The sequence below is a fragment of the Camelus ferus genome, chromosome X (genome assembly GCF_009834535.1).
Source record: "Camelus ferus isolate YT-003-E chromosome X, BCGSAC_Cfer_1.0, whole genome shotgun sequence".
Classification (NCBI taxonomy): domain Eukaryota; kingdom Metazoa; phylum Chordata; class Mammalia; order Artiodactyla; family Camelidae; genus Camelus; species Camelus ferus.
Genome location: NC_045732.1, coordinates 11,467,446 through 11,490,070, shown reverse-complemented (window position 1 = coordinate 11,490,070; position 22,625 = coordinate 11,467,446). Strand labels below are relative to the sequence as shown.

Genomic DNA, 22,625 nt, shown 5'->3' with positions numbered 1-22,625 from the left:
AAACTGCTAGTCCCGGGAGGAAGATGACGAGCACACAGAACAGCCTGATCTACAAATTCACAAGCTAAAGGAACACTTCTCACTATTCCCTGCTGAGATGTGGAAGTGTTTGATACGCAGCATTATCGTGCAAACAGCTGACCACACAACCTGTGTCCCTGAACTCTTCTTGACTGCAAACTGACTGGCCTTACTAGACTGACATCAGTAGTCACCAATATACACGCGCACAATCAATCCCACAATTTATCAGCGGTTTAAGAATCTGACATATTCTGGTGGGGGGAGTTTAAAAAAAATGTACTGTATGTAAATCAAAGACATGCTGCATTCACTGAAAGACAACATTTATTTTGTTAAAGTCAAACAGGATGACCTGTCGAGAGATCAGTGGTGAGTGCTGAGCATGAAGTCTGTATACACTTGCCACGGTGGACGGCGGGATAAAAGCCACAGGTGACACCCCTGACGGAAATCTTGCTATACAGAGAGCCCCACACCTGAGCTACAACAGAGGGTGAGGAATCGGCCACCACCTAGGAATGCCAAGGGCAGAACATTAGCACCAGATTGTATATACTTATACTGTGGCATAGAAAAACAAAGTTATGTACATTGACTCAGCAGAATCTTTGGGTCCCCGCTAACCAGACATTTAGGATGCAGACAGGGAAACAGACAGGACCGTTGTGATAATACGTGCTTCCCTAAAGAACAGAGCACTGTGTATTGCTACAAAGAGGAGAAAGTTCTCAAAAGACACCAAAGGCCGGATACAGACACACAAGTTCTACTTCCACATTATATCGACATAGCAAAACGATCACAATACTGTAAGTGGGGGGAGAATCAGAGATAAAAGCTTTGTGTAAATTAAAAACAAAATACACTGAAATCACCATGGTTGTCTCCCCGAGGCAGGAAGCGGGTGTCGGTGGGCAGCCAGCTTTCCCTTTTCTGATGTGATCAGTCTTCACAGCCGGTGACCACTCCAGGTGGAAAAGGAAGAGGACACTTCATTGGCAGAAGAGGCATTTTTCAAGTCAGAAATAGCTTAATAGGAATAAAAACTGTGGAAAGGCATCTCTGTCTTTGGCTTGGTGTGGGGCTGCCAAAGGAGTGTTTACCGCCTGCACTGCTGAAGCTGCGGTTTGGCCCCGTCTACGGGGCACACGGACAGCCACGCAGCAGCCTGGGAGTCAGCTCGCCCCGTCTGCCTCCCCTAGGGTGGACGAGCGTCCTTTAAGATGTGTGTGTGTCTGTTTTGGTAAGGAAGCAGTCACTGCTGACAAAGGGACAGCTCCACCTGCTGGAAAAGTTCTTTCATGGAGCTAACAGGAAATGAGCCATAAAATGACCCCTCCTGTCAAACCAATGTCCAAACATCACCTCGATGTGAAGTTCTCCTAGGCTCTTCTCCCGCCGTTAACCATGCATCTAACAAGGCAGGCATTGCGAGGACACACACCAGGTCCTCAGCGAACGGGGAGAAGAAGTAGGGAGGTTGTGAGCAAGCCACGGTGGGGTGAACAGCTTTTCGTGTGCTCCCTTGCCATGCACACACATACGTCCTCTTTGGTGAAGTCTCTATTTAGATCCTTTGCCCACGTTTTCACGGGGCTGTTTGTCTTCTTACTGTTAAGTCTGAGAATTCTTTATACATTCTGGATACAAATTGTCTGTCACGTACACGATTTGCAGATATCTTCCCCTGGCCTGTGACTTGTTCACTGGAAAATGACAACACGAGTGTTTTCTGTTGTTGTTTTAAGGAATCTTGCAATTTCAACCAATAAAAAGGGTACAGAACCTGTGAATTCTCTGGCAGAAAAAGATCAGGTTTAGATGTTGTATAGTCCACCAGGACCTCTGAAAAACCAGAGGCAAGGCTCTTACAAGTAAAAGGAATGTGGCCCTTGCGGCCCGGTAACAGACCGAGAGAGGCAGAGAGAGAGAAGTTTCCAGCTACCATTAGTGACTCTACACACACGGAGAGAGTCATTTGCGAAGTACGCCGTTAGTCCTGCAAAACAAATATGCAGGAAGCGTGTTACTGGCAGACACACTTTCAACCCACGTAACTTCACTGTGCAGGAAACTGTCATTTGCACCGCGACGTCAGATGACAAGGACTAAAGCTGTCTGCTCCGTGCGCGGGTTAAAGCAGGCACGCCACCTGTTCCAGCGTGACTTCACAGTGAGGGCAGCCAACACGTCGGCTGCTGGTTTCACCGCTGGGTTTTAATCACTTGGAAACCAGTCACCTTCCTAACATGCTGATTATCCTCGCCGTCATGTTCATGGCTTTTGCTGGGACACAGGTCATCACTATATGACAGACACAATGGATGCTCAACCCTTCTGGACGAACAGCAAAGCACAACAGCCCGGGTGAGTTCACAGGTGAGTCACAGGAGGGCACGTGCACCAGGCTTCCCCTCTCACGCACCTTCCTAGGCTCACCCGGTTGCCCCCCAAGGTGGGGGGTTTCAGTGCGCGAGGATGGGAGGCAGGGCAGACCGGCCGCCGGCGGGGGCCCGTGTGTGCCCCACAGGCCCAGCGCCCCCGCTGTGTGCGGGAGCTCACCCTGCACCGAAGCCCGGCCCCGCATGTGGCTGCTTAAAGGGAGCAGCTGGCAGGGAGCTGCTCTGCTCAGCATTCAGGCGGGAAACTGCAACATGACATACATCACGGCAAACGGAAACGCACAAGTTACTGCCCTCCTGACGCTATGGGGGGGGGAGGTCTCTCTACAGGACACAACACAGGCTGGGGTGTGGCTCGTGTCCCCAGGGCCAGAGCTGGAAGGCCCAGCTTCCATCCCCGCCAGGGAGGCCCCTCATTTGCCTCTGTCGGGCTGCAGGCTGTCCCACAAGCACCGCAGCTGCTCCTCGCCCAGGTGGATCTTGTCCTCCAGCTCCCGCTGCTCGATGGTGAGGGCCGACTTCATCTTCACAAAGTGCTCGTAGTCCGCCAGGCCCTCCTCGCTGAGGTAGCCGGCCAGGATGCTGAACACGACGCCCTCCCGGCGGTCCAGGTTCTCCTTCAGCTCCTTGGCATCCTCGTGCTGCTGGATCAGGACCCGCTGCTTCTCGAGCAGGGATTGCTGCAGAGAGAGGCAGGCAAGCCCACTGAGGAGCCGGCAAAAGCAGGGGCTCCGGCCGGTGACCCGACAACGCCCAGCCCTCGGTGGCCAGTCCAGCAGAGACCCTGACGCCACCCAACCTGGCAACCAGAGGTTTGATGGGGTGTGGCCCGAAGGCACCCTGCAGCTGCCGCAGGCTCCCCCCACCCCCGAGCCCTGAGCTCCACTCCCCACCTCCGCCGCCTTGAAGGGCTCACGGAAACAGCCGCGCCGGACAGGAGAGTCACCGGGGCTACGTGCTACCAAACTAGGAGATGCTCAGATGGTATGAAGGACTTAGGGATCCTACGGGTGATAACTCTACAGCACAGCTGGCAAAAGGAACAGACTCTACAGAAATTCCAGGGCAGGATTTCTCAACCCTTCCGGCAGACGGAGACGCGGCCGGCGAGCGGACCTACAGGAGAGGACGCGTGAGGGAGCAGGGCTGCGGGGTAGCTCCTCTCGCTCCTTACAAGGGTCCTGCTCTGGGGACACCGATGACCCCACTTCCAGAACATGGTGCTCACCATGGCTCTCTGCCCATGGAGCACACCCCGACTTTGCCTGCACTCTCCGACTTTAATGAAAAGACAAGGAGGTGAGTGCATTGCGTATCTTCAAGGGCCGCCTGGTGGAGGCCAGGGAGTCCTTTCCTGCGCGTGAGTGTCTGACGCCGCAGAGCCCTGGTTTTTCTGCCACTCTGTGACCTGGCGGTGGGTGCTTACCCACGGCTGCAAGCGAGCTTCCAGGAGGCGGCGGCCTTGCTTTGCAAAGTGCCCCCACACACAGAGACCTCAGGAAAGAAGAGCTGCTCTGAAACCGTGGCCAGAAACAGAAACTGCTCCTGGGTGCTGCTATGGGACGTGCCCGGGCTGTGCCACCTTTCAGGGTATCCCACCCACTTCTGTGGGCCAACTGGACCTGCAGGTGCTCGTGAAACAAAGATAACGGTGGCGAGAGACAAGACAGAGCCAAGCAGTTCCAACCCAGGGGGAAACAGACCTTACCAGATTCTAGAAATGTGGGTCAGGCTATTAAAGTCAGTTGGGCTCACCCGGACCAGAAGCCGCTGAGAACGGAGGGAGGGCTTCCCGTGTCCGCGTCAGCCCACTTGTTCATTTCTAACTGCAAAGACAGGGGAAGCCTTCTTTCTAAAGCCTGACTCCACGTCTTTTAACTCGTTCGCATGTCTGTGTCTGAAAACGTCCACTTCCCCAAGCCTAGGCCGAGATTTTCATCCAGTGCCAGCCACACTGGAGACCGGGCCACCGAGCCACACCTGGACGCAGCGGTGGGACATTCCCTTCGGGGTCCAGGAGGGTGAAGCTGCATCAGCCAAGCACAGCCAAGGGGCGTAAGAGCCTGTCTGCTCCTCATCTCTGAAGTGGACCCCTAGGGATGCAGCGAGGGCTGTGCAGCCCGGTCCCCAGGAGGACCACGGGTGTGGTCCCTGCTGTGCGATTCCTTCTGTCTCCCCCACGTTCTAAGTAAGCCTTTGTCGGTCCCAAGTACAGGGAGGGAAAGATGAGCTGAGGGGCAAAGCCAATGCTGCTTCTTCATTTAAATCAGTACTTGAGAATTTAGTATTTCAATGATGTACAAATAAGTCTCTTCCTCGTTCACGTTCCTTCCCTCAGTTCTTTCAGATAAATCTGGCAAAGACGGCAAAAACAGCAAAGTGGAATATGAGCTTAACCCAGAGGGGATCAGAGTCCAAAGCCCCAGTTACTTTTTACACTCTTATATAGTATGTTCAATGACAGTTGTAATTACCCGGCCAAGCACAGAAAACCACCATCCCAAAAGCCACACTACAAGGTCCCTTCTACATAACCTGAAACCACTCTCCCCTGCAGTCCTAGGGGAGGGGTGCCTTTCGGGCTCCACTTTTAGAGACTGTAACATGTCTTATTCATGATAAAGGTGATCATTTTGAAGGCCCTGCGCCAAGAAGCAAACTAGATGTATTAGTGCTTTCCGACCTACGAAATAAGCCCGTCAGGGAGATGTTACCTTCCACGTGAGAAACTGATAGCCTGACCCACCAAGACGTGTGTCTAGCTGCACACGCGGAAAGAGAGGAGAGGAGAGGAGAAAACGGAGGCCAGCTTTCCTGAGACTCTTTCTGGCCTGCCCTCTGCCCTCTTGCTGCGTCACAGCAGCAACGGTCGTCACCGTCACCACTGAGCTGACGGCGTGTCAGGGAGTGGGCGACCTCCCCTTACACACTTACCCGTGGTGAGGAAAAAGGAGGAGACAAATACTAGGAACCATCGTGCGAAGGTACAAAAAGATGTCAAGTCCCCCGCAAGCTCACAGCGGCCCCTCAACTGGAGAGGGAGGGAGCCCCCTACACGTCAACAGCTCCCCAGGCGCTGGGCCCGCCGGCCCAGGACGGGCGACGCCCCGCAGCCGCGTCCGCGCGCACCTACCCGGTCTCCGGGGGGCGTGCTGTCGTCCAGGCTGTTGAGGGCGTTTTCCACCCGCGCCAGGCGGCCGGACAGCGACAGCAGCAGGTTCACCACTTTGTCCAGGTCCCCGATGAACATGCGGAACTTGTCGAACTCGTTGGGCTTGCAGACCTCCTTGGCGAGCGCCTCCACCTCGTCCCCGAGCGCGCTGTTGGCCTGGATGTCCTCCAGCAGGCTCTGCCGGGCCTCGCGCAGCACGTGCAGCTTGCGGCCGATGCCTCTCGATGAGCTCCTGCTGCGGGCACAGGGCGGCAGGCACGCGTTAGGGCCGCCGCCAACCCGGGGGTCAGATCGCCGCATCCGGGATCTGCGAGCGACCCAGCGGAACCTGCGTGAGACCTTGCTCTGCATCCTCAAGTAACAGGATCTCTAAGACTAGGGGGAGGATAATGACTCCCTGTTTAACCATGGGTGTTTCCTTTAGGTGTGAAACAGAACCCTCTTCTCCTGGTACTGCCCTAGCAGACGAGGCAGGAGTTGGCCCCTCGGGGCTCCTCACCGTAAACCCCACGGCAACCTCTGTGTCTGCAAGGACCCTCAGGCCTCCGTGATACTTTGTGCTTCATTCTTTGCAAGTTCCCAATGTGCAGACTCATACCCCCAGAAGTTGCCGAGTCTTACATCTGGTACTGAACTCCAGGATTAGAAAGTGTCCTCTACGCAGAATTAGCAATTAAACATTACGACAAATAAAGAGTATCAGTGAACTCAAGAGTCTTTTAGGATAAACTGCCGATCTCAACATGATCCACACTGCAAAATAAATGGCGAATCTGTTTCAATGCAGTAAAATGTACACACTGTAACAGTTACCATTTCACAGCCTGCTGTCCTGTGGCACCAGGTGCATTCACGTGCCTCTTCAGCCAGCACCACCATCCACCTCCACATCTTTTCACCTTCCAATACTGCAACTGTGACCATTAAACACCAGCTCCCCATTCCTTGCTCCTACCAGGCCTCTAAAGGATTAATTTGTAGAGAGTAAAAATGAACACATACAAGACCTTTAAATCAGCCCCCATCCTGAAGTGAGGCGGCACCATATGGTCTCATTTGAGGGGCAGACAAAGCAGATTATCTGTCTCCTCTGTCATTACATATGAGAAAAACTAAAGGGACAGTTCCAAGGGAGGACAGCCGGTAAGGCCGTCGTCCAGAAAAGCCCTTTTCTCACGCTGACGGATGGCTTTCTGCCCTAAATGCACCGACAGTGGACTCAGCACGTTGCCTGCCTGCGCACAGTCACAGAGGAGGAGCCACTGCCCTTTCGGGAACTCCGCTGCCACCAGCCCTGCGCGAGATCTGCTCGACTAACCCTGTCTTGTGTCCATGGACACAGCAGATCAGGGTTTACGAGGGCCGACACATCACTGGGCGAGCCCACAGGAAGAGGGCTGAAAATTCAAACAGTGCTCAGCTTCACACACCAAAGGAAGATTAAGCAATTCATGGGAACGTTCAAGCCTGATCAGGAGTCTGAAGGTCACTCTGTTAGAATGAACAACACACTTTCACATTCCGTGTACCGTGGGAACAGTACAAGCCGTCACCCCTTCTCTGCGGCAGTTTCCAGACTCAGACCCTAGACGGGGCCCGCAGGGCTCAGTGGAGAGGAGGCGCAGTCGCCCCACCTCCAGGAGTGAGGCGGGACACACGAAGGCCCCACGTGCACAGTGCGGAGCCCATGCTCGTCCTTCAGCCAGGGCTGTCCCCAGCGCTAACCACCAGGGTGCAAATGCAGGAGGAGAAGCTGCTCTGAGTTCACTGCCCCCATTTAGGTCAGAACTGCCCCATCCCAGTGACTATTTGGGCAGGAGGAAAAAAAAAAAAAAATCAAACCACCTTGGGGAGACCCACTGAACCACATCACGGTACCTGCTCACGTGTCATCACTGTCTCAGGAATATGCTTTGAGAGAGGATGTCCATCTAGTATTTATGGACCAAAAAAGGTCCACGAATGTAGAAGGCGTGAGCTCTCAATGGGATGCTGCCTCCCCTTGGTTCAGTCTGCCTGGGGGTTATCAGGATGTCTGGCTACCCGGCAGACTAAAATGGTAACAGGATAGCCACCCTCACTGCTGATTAACCGGCAAGGTTTTTCTCTCCAAAAAGACCACGTGGAATTTATAAACTGCTTTTGGCTTTCCCAGCTCAGGAGGTCAAAGCACTTTCTTCCCTTGGGAATTGAAACCGTATGCATCCAGATCGCGCTGACATTTCCGCTCAGAGTGTGAGAGCCCGCATGCTGGCGCTCGCGTATCTGTGCGTCGGCTTAGCTACCTGCCTGGGAAGACCACTGAAGTCAACCTCAAATCCCACAGCGGAGAGGCAGCCCTAGTTGAGGAATTCATTACTTGAGGGAAAAGCACAGACTAGATGACGGGGATGGAGAACTTCCCAAATTCTTAGCCTGGCTCCAGCCCTAACCTGAGTGAAGGACTCAAGCATTTAGGAGACTGGACGGATGAGGAACTCTACTCAGCATTATTGGCAACTTTCCAGTTTCACCTTTCTTCAGCAATCATCGTCACGAGGACTTCATGCTGGTGCAGGAAGAGCTGCCTTCAGCACCCACAGTACAAAGCTGGGCTACCTTGAAACCGAGCTCTCTGGAAGGAGTCCCAGTTCCTTTTCTGATTCCTTACTGCCCTGCACAGATGTTTACTACAAACTCCTTCCCCTCCTTCCTCAAAGGGTCATTATGTGAAGTGCAGATGCTGGCTCTGAAAGACGCTGAGAGGACACCTGGCCTTCCTTGTGTCATGTTCCACTGGCCCCCAGAATCACTCACTGCATCCCTGCGTGGGGGCTTCCGTGCTCCTAAAACGGGGTCACCTGAAGGGAAACTTGGCTGTGTGACCACCAGTGACTGCGATCACGACAGCAGAGGTGCCCCCGAAGCGTCCAGCGCACGGGGCTTTAGGGGGTCTTGCTGTTTTCCCGTCAAGTGACGATCGAGTTCTCCCAAGCGCACCTGCTCGGCACTCTGTCCCCCTGTGCCCCCGCACACTCCGTGAGCACATGACAGCGCCGACCTGTGGGCACTGGGAGGAGGGAGCTCAGACAAGGTGGGCCACTAGCCGAAGAGCAGGATTAATGAGTCACAGGCACCACAGAGAACTGCGATTTGCAGCATCTGCTGCTTACGGCGAACCTGCCCGAAGTAAGCTGACTTGAGCTAGAAATGTCAAATCAGCTTAAGAATTTAATCATGGGGGTGGGTCATCAGGAGGGCACGCTCACGGGACTCACCTTAAATCGTCTACGGCCAGGCGGTGTCCAGCATCCCCTGCCCCCAAGGAAATCGGAAAAGGTGCCAGACAGAATAAGGCAGGCGGTACCAAGGCCGCCACTTCCCAAATTCGTTACATCACCGGAAACAGGCATGTTGTGAAGAACACAGTTCTTTGCATCTCAGGTGGAGACTGAATTAAAGTTGTCCAAACTGTACATTTTTTCTAGCTTTATGAGAATATTGAAAACTTCCTTAAAACTTATTTAAGAATATGGAAAACACAACCAGAAGCAAGCAAATGGTACTGTGCCAGATATCGGGGGCCTTTCAAAGTCCCAGGACCAAAAAACTCTCACTCTTCCTTTCCATTTTGAGTAAAAAAAAAAAAAAAAAGATACTGTTTCCTAAACTGAAAGTAATTTCTTCTATGCGTGGGTCATGATATTTCTTCTGGAACACATCTGTCTATCATATTGAAGCCAACGAATGGCATTTTTTTTAACCACCTCTGACACTGAAGGAAACTTTCAACAGAATCCTTTACAAAAGTCTTGTCCAAACCCTTTTCTAAAGTGCTAAGCACACAGAAAGTCTTCACAAATGCTGGTTCCCTCCTTTTGGCTTTCTGGTACTGACTGTGTGCAGGCACCCTCAGAGCCCTGGTATAAACAGCACATGCCATCATCCGAAAATCACTTTCTTTAGCTAATTTTGTTGTCCTTTATGCCAAGTCCTTCTGGTAAAAAAACAGGTAATCACACCTGGATGTCACAGGTCTGGCCTGCTGACATGCCATGAAGATTTAAAGTTCCTCCGGGAGTAATGACACATTGGCACTGACAGCAATCACTGTCCCTACCGTGACCTCATGGCTCCACACTATTTCATCCTGACCGCATTTCCAATCTTCCCTCTTCCTTGTCCACAGAGGTCCTGCCACTGGCCTCTGCTGCTTCTCCAACATGCCGTGAAGCTCCTACCCTGGGGCCTTTGAACTTGCTGTCCCCCTCATCCCTGGGCACAACCAGACATCCCCAACTCCAGGCCTCTGTTCCATCATCAGCTCATCAGAGCCCTCTCTGTAACCATACTCCACCTCTCTTTACTCTTTCACTCTGATTTAAATTCCTCACTGCCCGACCTATTACATCAAAGGCTGGCAAACTTTTTCTGTACAGGGCCGGACAGTGAGTATTGTAGACTTGACAGGCCATTTTACAGTCACTGCCGCGACTACGCAACACTACTGCTGTGGTGCACAAGTCAGAGACCATGTGTAATCGAATGAACGTGGCTGTGTTACAATAAAACTTTACTCACAAAAGTAGGTGGGGGGCCGGGATTGGCCCACGGTCCCTGTGCTGTATGTCGGTTTTTGTGCTGGCTGTCCACCTCCTCTGTAAGCACATCAGCACCTTCAGGGAAGGAGGGGCTCTGTTCTGTTTTGTCTACTGCCATTTGCCCAAGTCCCTGGACGAGTTTTTGGAGTTGAACAAATGATGTTTTTGGTTGACAAAGAACTTGACAATCCACGGTAGGATTTAAGATCATCTCATTACAGGTATTTGATATTCAAAGAGGACATGTGCCTTGCTGAAAGTCACACAGTTAAGGGTTTCAGGGGTGGTAGAAGGGACGTATCAGCTGATCTTAAAATGAAAGAGAACGGTGCCCACTTAACGAATCTGACATTGGATCTCATTGCAAAGAGACAGCACAGAGACCCTGGTGGAGAGGCCCAATCTTAGAACAGAAGCTTCACCCACAGAATGCAGTTTGGTGCAGCCACTGTGGAAAACAGTACGGAGAGTCCTCAAAAGACTAGGAGTAGACTTAACATATGACCCAGGAATCCCACTCCTGGGCATATATCCAGAACGAACTCTACTTCAAAAAGACACCTGCACCTCAATGTTCATAGCAGCACTATTTACAATAGCCAAGACATGGAAACAGCGTAAATGTCCATCGACAGATGACTGGATAAGAAGAAGAAGAAGTGGTATATTTATACAATGGAATACTACTCAGCCAAAAAACTGACAACATAACGCCATTGCAGCAACATGGATGTTCCTGGAGAACGTCATTCTAAGTGAAGTAAGCCAGAAAGAGAAAGAAAAATACCATATGAGATCTCATGTGTGGAATCTTAAAAAAAAAAAAAAAAAGAACATAAATACAAAACAGAAACAGACTCACAGACATAGAATACAAACTTGTGGTTGCCAAGGGGACGTGGGATGGGAAGGGACAGAGTGGGATTTCAAAATGTAGAATAGATAAACGAGATTATACTGTATAGCACAAGGAAATATATACAAGATCTTGTGGTAGGTCACAGAGAAAAAAATGTGAAAATGAATACATGTATGTTCATGTATAACTAAAAAATTGTGCTCTACTCCGGAATTAGACACAACATTGTAAAATGACTATAACTCAATTAAAAAAAAAAAAAAAAGCAACATGAGAGGGAAAAAAAAAAAAAAAAAAAGACTCACCCACAAAGCACTGGATGTGCAGGCCCAGACATCAGCATCCTGCATACAAGCCCAACACAGAGGCCGCCCGCCCCGCGGCGCAGGGCCAGGCTGGGGGTGGAGCCGGTGCTGCCCCCCTGCCCGCCCACCTGGGAGCCAGCGCACTCTCGTTTCAAATTCCACCTTCCTTACCTTCTTCACGGACAGGTCGTGGTCCAAGCCGCTGCCTGACTCCTCTTCGGGCTCCTGCTGCTCCTGCAGGCCCTTCATCTTAATCAGCAGCTCTGCCTTGGGGGCGGATGTGCTGTAGTAGGCGGAACTGGTGGCCAGGGACACGGCCGCCGGCACACTCGGCTCCTCCTTCCTGGGTCAAAAACCACGAGAACGTCAGTCAGCCCTGATCGTGACCATGGAGGCACCCCAGCCCCGAGACCTGGCTGGTGCTCTAACGGCAGGACGCCAGCCAGGGGGAGAAGGCAGCAAAGCGGGGAAGAGTAGGTGAGCACGTCAGAACTAAACACCCGGCCGAATGGGTTCTCCAGGGCCCCGCCTGGGAGGGAGGGTTTTCACCAGGAACCTGAGGTCTACAGGGAGTCATGAGCCGCTATCTGTGAGCGGGGCCACGGGCGCCAAGTTCAACGTGCACCTTTGTACCCGCAGCCACATGCGCCGCCCCCTGCGGTGGCCCAGCCAGGCCCATTTCTCCTCTGCTGCTGTGTTTCACTGGGCCTCTGGCCCACTGTCAACCAGTGATGCTTCTGGAGACCGTGTACGTCCACAGGAGATGTGACCAGGCACACCTCTGCGGGCACACGACTCAGTGACAGAGGCTGGAAAGTGCTCGCTGCCGAACCACTTAAAGCCAGGTCTTCCCCTCAGCTGAACCAACAACAACAAGAGCCTCTTTCATAAACAGACACTCAGGAGCCTGAACTTTCACTCCTCCTGGGACGGGCTCCTTAACCGCAGCACTGGTGACATGCGGGGCTGCACCGTTCTCTGTTGGGGGGCCATCCTGAGCACCGTGGGACGGCGAGTCGCACCCCTGGTCCCCACCCAGACAGATGCCAGGAGCCCCTCTCCCAGTCGTGACAACCAGAATTGTACCCGGACGTTGCCGACAGCCCCTGGGGGGAGCACGCTTCCGGCTGAGAACCACTGCCCAAGAGAGGAGCCCTGAGGGCATCACCTGAACATGCTGGCCTCCAGCTGCAGCATTTTCACACCTCTGCCAGGTGCTGAAGAGCGGGGCCTTTCGCACCTTAGCCTCCCTTTCGGGAGGGTCACAGAGGAGCCAGGAATGGCTAAGCACCAGGCAGTCCTCACGGAACCCTGTCCCCAGAGAGCAATCACGACAACCAATAGACAGACATGCCCCTGGTCCTCGTAACCCAGGGGGCGTGGGGCAGAACACGCCCAGCGCAAGGCAGGACCAGGGACAGCGTGTACTCACTTCTCCTCCGTGCTTCTGGGAGACGGGATTTTGGGGAGCAGCTCCTCCGCTGCTGGGCTTCCTCCAAGAGGTGCTCGTCCTTGGGGAAGATGCCTTCCATCAGGTCCATGGTGGTCTTGATCTTCACGCTGGGGTCCAGGATCTCGGCCAGGGACCTATCCTTGCCCGCGATCTCGCGGGCCAGCTCCTCCGACTTGAGGTCCTCGGCAGTCCTCTCTTTGGCCTTCACGTAGCCCAGAGCCGGCGGGGAGGCCCGGCTGTCCTTGGCAGGGGCACCGGGACACCGGGGGCCGGGGGCTTGGCGCCCTGGCGGCTGTACAGGCAGAAGCGTGAGTAAGACTGCTCCGACGTGCTCAGCGTCTTGATCTGGTCGCGCTCCAGCCCACTGGGCAGCGCGGGCGGCTCCGGGGCGGGCCAGGCCCTGGCGGCTCTCCTTCTCGGGCTGGCTCTCCGAGTGCACGATCTTGACGGGCACCATCTTCACCGTGGTGTTGTTGTCCATCACCCGCTCGATTCTGCAAGGAAAGGGCCGTCAGCTGAGGACGCTCTGCACCCGGGCACAGCCTGAGTGAGAAATCGCCAGAGACTATTGGCTGGTCCCATGCGTCCCCTTGCAGGCCACGGGGAGACCCCAGCAAAGGGAGCCTCCGGTCACACAACCGGGACGGGACGAGGTCCGGAGTGCCTGCTGCCCCACCTCAGTCTGCTGACCCTCGTGGGTGTCCAGGTGCCCTTCTGTTTCCAAAGAGGCACCCGCACACCTACAGGGGCCAGAAGGTGCATCCAGGGGCTGACCGGCACACAGGAGGGCGGGCTCACGTTCTCCTGCTCTTAGGTCAGCGGCAGAGCCGGTGTTAACAAGCCCACTCAGTGACATGTTCTTGTTAAGAAACCCTGCGGTGGACAGGCCTATTTCACAGAACCTCATCAGTGCCTTGGCCAGCGTCTCGCAAAGCCGAGTGCCCACGTGGTTCTCCAGGTGGCCGAGGACTCCCGTGGGGTGGCTGTGATCTGAGTGGACACTGAGCCCCCGCCCAACAGGAAGTGTCCTCAGAGGCTTGCCCCACTGCCTGCCACTGGCCCTGCACTTCGGGGCCCTTCGCATGGATCTCATGCCTGTGAGACCGGGATCCAGCAGCAAACATAGGACACACGACTTGTGTGTTTTCCTCAAGTGACTCGTGAAAAACACAGACTCCCTTTTTAAAACGAGTTTTTGGGTGAAAGGAGCGTCAGGGACACCTGGAGCACCCAGAGATCAGAGAAGGAAAATGGAAAGAAACGGCCTGGTGGAGGCACAGGGCTTGGTCCGGGACCCCGTGGACCAGGGCCACCAGGATGAAAATCTGTCTCGGATATTTTTAAAGGACAGACTGGAGAAAGAGCGCCCTCTGCTGGTGGTTGGAAGGGAAGGAAAAAACCAGCCGAAATTGAACAACCACAAACTCCCAACTTGTTTCTAACTCAGCCTGAGACCATTTCTACAATGACCCCCTGATGGACGTTAACTTTATGCAGCAGGAGTGATGTGAGGGTGCTCAACCGGAAGGCTGTTTCTCCCCTCTAAGTGGTGGCAGGGAACACAGGATGGTTCTTCCCTTGTTCAGAAGTGTGTGACATGCAGGCTAAAATGAAATAATCCTGTATTTCCTTCTCCCCTCCAGTAGAAACCAGTGAGAGCAGATGCGTTTATCTAGGTTTAATCATATATAGCCCGTTACGCCTTCCTGGTGGATAAATTTTAAAAGGCTGTAACTCTGCAGAGAGTACCACTGACATATGTGAAACGTCAGAAGGAAAATTCTGGCATCTCATCCAAGCAAGAACACACAAACAAGAAGCCCTCTCCATTCCATTCCTTTCATTCCGCGCTTAGAAGCCCTGATCACCAGTGAGTGGCTTTTAAAGTCAGCCTGTATTTGCACCCTCCACATCCCCCCAATTCATGGAGAAACTTGATTTCCAGCAAAGGAAGGCGTATCAGGAGAAAACAAAACAACCAAAACAACCCCTCCGCAGGCTGCCCTAGACTTCCCAACAAAGCATCTCTTTCTGAGCATCTGTAAGCACACACTCTCTCTCTTGAAACCTGTCCAGACTTTCTCATTCAGAAAGTCTGATGAAGTTCTTCTCCAAAATCAGGACAAAACACAGCAGACAAGACCTTACCGCAAGCAGATCTCCGCGGTTCCTACCGCAGAGGCAGGACCAGAAGGGACGGAGGACGTAGGGGTGCCGGCCCCGTCCACCTCTCCAGGCAGCGGCTCCTCTGCAGCAGTGACTCCGTCCAGGTGAGCTGCCCGCTGCCCACAGAGGCCCAGCCCCCGACAGCAAACAGTGCAGCCGGCTCCACTCACACACCCAGTCACAAGGGAGCCCTCAGCCTGCGTGCCATTCTGGGTCCAAGAAAGTACACTGCCCACTCAGGAGGTTCTTAAACAAAGACGCCCGAGGTGACGGTAACACTGCCCAAACGCCCCGAAGCAGCTCTCCTCGCCTCCTAAACCCAGAAACGGGCTTCAGGAAAACTCCTGGGAACAATCAAATCCCTAACTCTGACAGATACTGCTGTGCACCATCTCCATTTGGTAGTAAAAACAAAAACCTTAAAATTTTGAAAGATTTACAAGTAAGCTTCCTGGTTTGGGGACAGGATTGGTGCACTTTTGCTGGGAGTGAATGACTACTGTGAAATTCCCTGCAGCTACAATGCTGCACTTGCTTCCTCGTCCGCATCCCTGCTGGGGCCGGGCAGCTAGGAGATGCTCAGAGGCCACCTGCTGAATTCGGGAAGGTGCGGTGCACCGACTCAGGCTGCTCTGCACCCTGGCTGGTGCCCCAACAGGGGAATGAGAAGGAGAAAGAGATGGGACCGGGAGGGATGAGGTGGGAGTCCACTCGCTCAGGCCACCAGGAACTGCTAACACCCTCTAGGGACGGGGACATTTCATTCCGTACATTACGAGTGACTTCCTTGGCAGCAACTTCGAGGGTGGCGTGGCCACCATCTGCCTGACTATGCTCCCAAGAGGACACATGTGGAGTTAGGTCTGGACGCTGACCGCAATTCAGGCTCTCTACAAGGGCTTGTGCAGGAGGGACACTGGTTAAAGATAACATCTATTGTCCCAAACATACTTGACAGGGCCACAAATCGTGTGGATGCCTAAACGCCACCACTCAGTGCTGCCACAGGTATAACAGCTGCCTGGTGAAATCCACCTCAAACTCAGAGAAAAAACACCATGAGAATATCCACACTCACTTTGGGCAAGAGAAAGCAAAAAACACTACCCACCTCCTCCAGTTAACAGACGGCATCAGCACCGTGCAAGCAAGTGGCCATTTCTCAGCGGAGCTCACTGCACCCAGACCAGCTCCCGAAAACCGAGGGACCCAAGGCGGCTTGGCTGCAATGGTGTCACAACCTCTCCACACACACACACAGACCACTTTATAGCCTCTCCTTCTGTTCAGAGCTTAACAATGTTACCAACTAAAAGGACCCCAAGGTGACACCTGCATTCTGAATGACACAGAGCAGATGAAGCTGCGGTTTTGATGCCACACTTGGAGACATGGGATGGTACCAGTAACATCTCCTCTCCACTGAGTTATCTTAAGTCCAAAAAAAAAAAAAAATCCACAAGTCTAGAGGAGGGCGGCCCAACAGGACTCTCCGTGGGGATGGAAACATGGCAGCTGCGCTGCCCAGTGCGGCACCACCAGCCCCATGGGACACACGGGGAACGGGTTTTATTCAATGTTCATTAACTTCCACTCGTATGGCCACTGTACTGGACAGTCCTGAGATGCAGGGCCACATACTTCCCTGCAGGGGTGGTCCTGTGCGCTGGAGGATGCTGCGTGGTGACCTGGCCTCTACCCACGAGATGACAGGAACAAAGGAGCCATCCCCACCCCCACCCCCACCAGCTGCGACAGCTGTAACACTGCAGACACTTCCGAGTGTCCCCTGGGGGCCAGAATCGCCCTCCCCCCCGATTGAGAACCAGTGTTCTCAAGAATGAGAAGGAAATTCTCCCTTTATTCCATTCCTCAGCTCTGCAGGGCACCCAGGGAGGAGGCGAGAGGTGAACGGTCAGCACTCCTGACTACTGGTCCCTGCCTGATGACATCTACCAACATCAGCAGGTACCACAGACACTTCCATGCCGGAACCTGACCACAGCACCATGGAATGTGATCCACTTTTCTTCTGCATTAAGGTATATGCCAGCTCAGCCTTTCCACATAAAAACATCTATAAAAAGGAGTGTGGAAATACTGCACATTATGAGAAACACACCAGTTTTGCTTGAAGTCTCACGCTCAGGTTAAACTTGATTCTGATTGCAAACAGAAGGACCAACTGACCATCGGGAAAGGTGGCCCCAGAGTGCAGATGGTGCCCACAGGTCACGCAGACATCAGTGTGTTGGACTTGGATGAAGGGGACTGGGGACAGTCTACTGCCTCCTTCACCTCCCGCTGTGGGGCAGGAAAGCCTCCAAGTTAAAGATCCAACTACAGCTGTGGGCGCCCCTCCACGGTAGTCCCCGGAGGCAAGCGGTGATCCTACACCATCCAGGGAAGAGGCATGGAGACCTCCCCCCCCCCCCCCGCAGTAGGAAGGGAGCGGCGAAGGGGGAGAAGGCATCCGGCCGCCGGCCCGAGACGGTACCTGGTGGCGTTCTCGTCCTGGATGAGCAGGGGGGTCTGTCCGTCAGCTTCTGGGGCGCGAACTGAGGCGACGGGGAGCGCGAGGTCTCCATGGCCGCCGCGTGCGGGGGCTGGAAGCGGGAAGCGAGCGGCGCGCGCCTCGGGCAGGCTGCGCGCTCGTCTACATGCTGCCGGCCCGGCTCGGCGGGGCCGCGGCTCCCGGCCCGGCTTCCCGGCCGCGGCGCAGGCTGTCTTGACGGCGCCTGCTTTCTTTTCCCAGCTCCGGTCCCTCCCGTGTACCTTGCCTTCCTGTTTTCTTCCACGCCTTCCTTTCTCCTCCTTGTGTCTTCTTCTGTCGCTTTCGGCCTCTTGCTTTTTCTCCCCTTGCTCGTTCTTCGCTTTGGTGCCGTTTTTCTGCCCCCGCGCGGGGTCCTCCGAGTATCTGTAGTCGCGAGGTAGGGTCCCCGCTCGCCGCGGCCCTCCCAGGGCCCCTCAGGGGCTTCCCGGGCACGAGGTGGCTCAGAGTCCGGGGACGGCTTCCGCGGGCCCCGCGGTGCTCCTGGACTGTCCTCTGCACACCGGGCATCCGCTCGTCTGCAGGAGGAAGGAACGAGAATGAACCGATGGCTCCAGTTAACATCTCCGCCCCAGACGGGACTGGACCCAGACCTCCTTAACCTCCTGCACGCATTTTAAGGAATTAAACCCACACTCGTTTCCCCACATCTGCCCCCACTGCAATTCCTACCGCAAGGCATCACATCCAAACGTTGCCCTGGAAATCAGGCGGGACCCTAGCGCGTCACACACAGCACAGGAAAGGAGGAGGTAAAAAACACACGTACACATGTTACAGACAAACATGCATGTATGCACAAGCTGCCATTTGGGGCAACGTGTATTTTATACAAACATGTAAAAACAATGTGTATGGAAATCTTCGCACTGTGATATTCATAAGGATTTATTTGACATTGCAACATTTTCATGTGGCTTATTTCGGGAAATTGCCATAGACAAAGGGATTGAAATTTCCAAGACAGGCAGCAAATAAATTAATAAAACCTTTAAAATGAGTAGTGTATTATTAAAAACAAGAAGAACAAAGACTTTCTTTGCAAGCTGCTGTGAGTCACTGACCTTCCCACACCCCTATCCATTTCCATATCCATTTCTACCTTTCCGTGATGTGTATTTATATGCGTACGTACACACACACACCCCTACAAAACACATGCAGACATGCTTCACAAGCATGTCTGTCTACGCTGTAGCTAAAGCTAGCGGGTATTACAATTACTGTCAAACTCGCAACCCATCAGCCGGCCATGCCTTTGTTGCTTTTGCTGACACACATTCTTCCAACCTGACTAATAAAATGATCCTCCAGTTGACCCCTCCATTGAAGGGAAGGACTGTTTTCCATTGAGGAGACAGCCTTGGAGTAGTTAAAAGGAGACTCTAACAGGAGGAACCAGTAGGTGTAGTCAGAGAACCAGTAGGTGTAGCACACGTGCCAACAAGAGATGTCCCGTAGCCAGCCAGAGAGAAGACCCCCCCCCCCGCGCACGCACACACACACACACACACAACCAGCGACCTTGGGACCTGGGAGGTGCACCTGCCTCTTGGGACGTGATTCTAGGCCTGGCTGGTACAGAGGTCCCAACCCCATCCAGGCAGCTGCACTCAGAGTCAAGTCCCCTATGCACATCTCTTTTGCTATGTCCTCAGGACAAAGGTCCCTTCCAGGTTTGATGGCTGCCCTAGAGCAGAACTCAGACCACATCAAACTGCCCCCCTGGCCCCTGTCTACCAGCTGCCGGGAACACAGACACAGTGGACCCTGGGCCAAAGCCAGCAGCTGGAAGGGCTCAGCGTCTGGAAGAGTGACAGTCCCCAGGGAATCCCAAACAGGGGCTGGCCGGTTTCTTCTCTGCTTCCAAATTAAGAAACTATTCACCCAGCTACAAGGAGTTAGTTTTTTCCAAAAAAAAATGTATTAGGTACACACTAAGACTAGAAGTTATCAAAATAAATTGAACAATGCAATCAATGGTTTAGAGAACAATACACAGTCAAGCAGCTGGCAGGTTACAAAACACAGAATGGCATTCAGATGCAAACAGCAGACAGCTCAGTCGCAGAAGCGTGACTCCCGGCTCAGATGTCCGGTCATGCACTACGTCATGTGGCCTGCGTGCAGAAGTGAGCCTCGGGCCTCCCCTTCCATTTAAGCCGCTGTGCCTCTTAGATGGTGAAACCTAATTCATGGCAATTGACGAATGCCTCCCCAATATTTCATTTCAAAGAGTTGAGGTACACTTGAACGTTTTACTCTCTTACTAAACCTCTCAGAATCTAGCATCAGCAGATGACATGCGAGTACCTAGTATCTATTATTTAATAAATACCCACCACCTCACTGAAACGGAGGATTACATCAGCTACAGTTTATTGCTAAAAAGCTAAGTGCCTTTGGCCATCTGGCTTCACATTTAATATGTGAAATTTAAAAAGAGCTGTATTTCCGAAGTGGCTTAGGATGTGCTGACATCCACCCAGAAAGGGTAGAGAACACACCTATGGGAGGCAAAGTCCCCCTGAGAGGTCGGCCAAGACTCAGAGCAAAAGCCCTGCGCACGGGGTGGGAGCCTGGCTTCTCTCATCCGCAGGCCCCACAGGCTCCTTCCCATCTTCCCAGCGGGGTAGCCTCTGCATGACCTGTGGGCGCTCTCGGCGGAGGCGGGGCGGGGGGGGGGGGGGGGGCGGGGAGCCTCGGTAGCGTGTGCTGCCCTGTCACTTCTCATTCTAGAAGAGCAGTCCCTGTGGCCCACCCCACGTTGAACTTTAGAGTTTCATTAGCCTGGCAATTTCTGGCCCAAGTCTGTCCCATACCCTGATCTTTTCTTGGCCTCTCGCTAAACTTGCAAAGTCAAAGCCATAAAACCACTAATTGGTTTTTAATGTCCCAGCTGGTAAGCATTCAGGAAATCAGGGTCACGAAGAAAAAGGACGGAAGATGGGAATTTAGGGTTCTGCAGGGGTCACAGTACAATCTGGGTTTCAAATAGGTTCCAAGCGACTACTCTGTAGATAACGTGTGTCTTCGTGTCTGTATCATGTATGTTGCATGTGTCTGCTGTGTACGTGTGTCTGTTTATGTACATACATTCCCCCCTTTTTTGGGTATTTTCAAGGAAAAAGTCAATGGTGATAGCAAGATCCAGAGACAAAGCTCAAGAAAACATGGTGCCTTAAGGACTTTGCCAGTGATTAAGCACTTAAGTGTCTCCCTGCACACAGACCTGTGTGGACCCTGAAGCAAGGAGTCAGCCGTACCAAGAGATTGAAATGGCAGCTGAATTTCAGAAAGCCAGCAAATGATATGCAGGTGAGGTTGTTCATTCTCGTGCAGAACATGCTTGCGACACAGTACCAAGGGGAGGGCAGCTCCCAAGCAGGGGGCACGCGGGCTCTTTCCGGAGCCCAGCGCCACACCGCCCTCATCCAACTGGCGGCTGTGAAGGACACAGGGAGATGGAAGGTCTGAAACAGGCCTGCAGAGGGAAACAAAACTAATCTGACACGTGGAGGGAAGGCCACATTCAATGCTGCCCAGTAGCGCGGATACCCTACAAGAGGACATAAACCACACTTAATAGCCAAAAAAATTATTTTTAATTAAAAAGTTATGTATCAAATGCTCTTAAAAGCTCATGAGCACTGCTACTACTCAAATCTACATTTCTAACCATGGTACAGAGACAGTCAGCCCGCGCCCACAGTCAGCACCTCTGAGAGGAGGCGGCTCTATTTCCATATTCCATCTGTTCAGGATGGGCCTGTGACGTCACCAGACTCGCTCTCGGGTCCCAGCACTCTGCTCCCCGCCTCCCTGTCTTCTGCACAGCTGGCTCCTTATCACACAGCCCCCAGCTCCGCCAGCCCTGCCGTCTCCCCACCTCCAGGTCACCCCAGCGCAGGGCTCATCGCTCTCTCCAAGCACCGTTCCAAGGTCTCCCCTCTCACCGCGGGGCTGTGAGTGCCTCTATGGGCAGAGGTCACAAGGTCACGCCATCACCTGAGAGTCCGTTAGACACACAAATGCATCTGTTGCTTTGGGTCCCTGTGAAGAACCATCAGGAGGGAAGCTGCATTTTTCCAGAGAGGCAGGCAGTCAGGTTCTCGGTAAAATTTCCTTGCGTGCGAACATTCCCAACATACCTAAACATTTTTGGACTGCTCTGCCATCACCGATGCTATGGGTTAATCATCATCTCCGCCAAAGAAGAGAGGAAAATTTCTGACTCCTCTGGACGACTCAAGTAACACACCACCGGCTCCTCCTTTCTTAAGTACTTCTGGAACCAGTGATCGGAAAGGGATGCATGGTGAAGTCTAACTTGTGGACACACTTGGGACTCGAGGCTGTTGTTCCCAACATGCTCTGGCATCTGAGGCCATTGTCAAGTGCGTGGCTACGTCCAAACTGGGGCTTCATCAGGCAGACACTTCCAGGCACAGCACCCCTTACTAGCTGTGTGCCATCAGGCAAGCAACTGTGCCCATGAGGCTTCATTTCCTCACCACCCCTAGGCGGTCACAGGCCGCGCTGGGTCACCATGGGAGTCAGAGGCAGACACAGCCCTGGTGAGGCAGGATCTGTGGGGGTTTCTGACCAGCCGGATGCACTGTGAGCACCTAACCAGGAAATGCATGGTGGGTGGTAGAGCTGACCCGAAAGCAGGTCCCCGTGACACCAACATCCCGCACACGCTCCCCCCAGCACACATCACCTCTCAGTACAGACCACCGAGCGGGGAAGGGGGTCCCAGTGGCAGCCCCCTGGGGAGTTTGTCCAGAACTCTGTGCAACAGAATTGCCTCACTTTAACCACAGAGAGAGAGGGAGACAGAGAGCAAGCTTCTAGCAGGTAACAACACAGACCTCACACAAAACCAGCACACCGTCGAGATGAGCAATGGACAGGGTGGTGGATGTGTCCGAGGTGGTCCGACAACCCTACCTGAGACTGCCTGCGGCAAAGCCTGGGTCCAGGGCCTGCGTTGTCTGCACAACGTGAATGATCTCACACAGCTGCAGGAGGGCCCAGGGGCGTTCCAACAGACCCACGCTTCCACCAACAACTCGAGTTCCACATTCACAGTCAGAAGTGTTTAGCACAC

At 53.4% G+C, this 22,625-nt stretch overlaps 1 pseudogene; it reads right to left on the bottom strand.

Annotated features, from left to right (window-relative positions):
- Positions 1-330: 330 nt before the first annotated feature.
- LOC116661856 lies at positions 331-17,662 on the bottom strand (annotated as a pseudogene).
- Between the last annotated feature and the right edge of the window lie 4,963 nt (positions 17,663-22,625).